Source organism: Prunus avium, chromosome 8 (genome assembly GCF_965620075.1).
Source record: "Prunus avium chromosome 8, drPruAviu1.hap1.1, whole genome shotgun sequence".
Lineage (NCBI taxonomy): Eukaryota > Viridiplantae > Streptophyta > Magnoliopsida > Rosales > Rosaceae > Prunus > Prunus avium.
In genome coordinates, this window is record NC_142291.1 from 20,330,616 (window position 1) to 20,332,559 (window position 1,944).

General features: G+C 39.7%; 1 non-coding gene across 1 annotated transcript; it reads right to left on the reverse strand.

Moving 5' to 3' along the window:
* Nucleotides 1-1,071: 1,071 nt before the first annotated feature.
* LOC148292309 (small nucleolar RNA R71) lies at nucleotides 1,072-1,178 on the reverse strand. The gene has a single exon (XR_015827167.1). It is a non-coding gene; the product is annotated as a small nucleolar RNA R71 (small nucleolar RNA).
* Between the last annotated feature and the right edge of the window lie 766 nt (nucleotides 1,179-1,944).

A 1,944-nucleotide genomic window follows, 5' to 3' on the forward strand; every position in this document is an offset into this window, starting at 1 on the left:
TGAATTAGACTTGTCACTTGACTCCATATAACCCAGAATTGAATTGTTATGGTGATTCGAATGCCCTAGTCTCCAAATCTGTTTTCCAACTCTTAAAACCACTCTTTGTTACACTTGTTTATTTGCTTTCATTTGCAATTTCAGTTTGCTCACTTCCTTTCACAATCACAATCACTCTCACTTTAATTTCTGTTTTAGACTTAACTTCCTAACTTCTTGAATTCGGTAATCTACGTACATAACTAATTTGAACTTCTCAGTCTTCGCGGGTACGACCTCGTACTTGTCTTGCTATATTACTAATTGCCCCGTACAATTGCGAGTTAACATAATAATTAACAACAAATTTTGGCGCCGTTGCCGGGGACTGAACGAAAGTTCTTCCCTGGTTATGTGCCCAAGGTTACCCTATTCTTTTTAGTGTTTCTAATTAATCTAATTTTCTGTTTCAGGTAGTTTATGTCTAAAAGACCGTTCCTTGAACAAGTGAGGTCTTCGTTCCAACGCTCCAGATCTTTGAACGCAGGACCATCGTTGCAACCCAACCGGGTGATCTTTGAAGTTCATAATCGTCTAGAAAGAGAGTTGTCAACTGCAAAAGAGCAAGCTCTTGCCACATTTACAAGTATTGCTCTCCACACTGAACTTCCTGGTTCTTCACCTTCAAATTCGGAAGCAAGTTCAGACCAAGAAGAAGAAGAAGAGATGGCTGCCAATGAGTTCATGGGAGAACTTGATATCCCAACAATTCCAGCATCTCCTTCAAGCATTTTGCTGCCCACTGTAGCTCGAAATTATGAGCTTAAATCTTCTCATCTTAATATGCTGCCTTCCTTTTATGGTTTACCTAATGAAGATCCATTAACTCATATAAAGGATATTTTTAATGTTGTCAGTTCTTTTCCCTTGACAGGTGTGACAGAAGATCAACTTCGAATGAGAGTGTTTCCATACACTTTGAAGGATAAGGCGAAATATTGGTTGAATTCTTTGAAGCCTGGTTCACTCACTACATGGGCTGCCATTCAAAAGAAGTTCTTGGAGAAATACTTCCCCACGCAAAAGACCGACATGCTTAGGGATAAGATCTTGTTATTTGCACAGCAAGATGATGAATCGTTTTGTGAAGCATGGGAGAGATTCAATGGGCTGCTCAACCAATGTCCTCATCATGGGATTCCATTGAAGCTTCAAATGCGTATGTTTTATAAAGGACTAACCCCTTCTAGTCATAATATAGTCACCAATTTTGCAGGTGGTTCTTTTAAAACCAAAACTCCAGAAGAAACATATGAACTCTTTGAGGAGATAGCAATGGAGACCCAACATACGGATACAAGAGGTAAACGTGTTATTAGTGGTTCTAATGATGCTTCTAGTGTGCAGATTTCAAAACTGGAACAAAAGCTAGATGCTCTTCTTGCATTAAACTCAAGAAGCCCTCCGAAGGAAGTGTGTAGTATTTGCGAAACTCCTGACCATGCTACCATAGCTTGTCCACTTGGGGCTGGATATCCAGAATTTGTGCAAGAGCAAGCTAAGTTGGTAAATTCCTACAACCAAGGTCCAAGAAATGATCCATACTCTCAAAGTTATAATCCAGGTTGGAGGAATCATCCAAACTTTTCATGGAGGAATACTCAGAATCAAGCCAATCCCCCTTCATTCCAAAAGCCACAACAAACATCATCATTGGAGGATATAGTTAAGCAGATGGCAATCAACCATTCCAATTTCCAGCAAACTACACAAGCTGCCATTGCCAAATTGGAAGTTCAAATAGGCCAATTAGCTGCTGAAATAACTCAAAGAGCACCTGGGAAATGGCCAAGCCAAACCGAGATCAATCCAAAGAACCAAGAAGCCAAGGCCATTCATGTGCTCAGATCAGGTAAGATCATTGATAGTAAAGTTGATTCTAATCTTTCAAATGATGTTGTGATT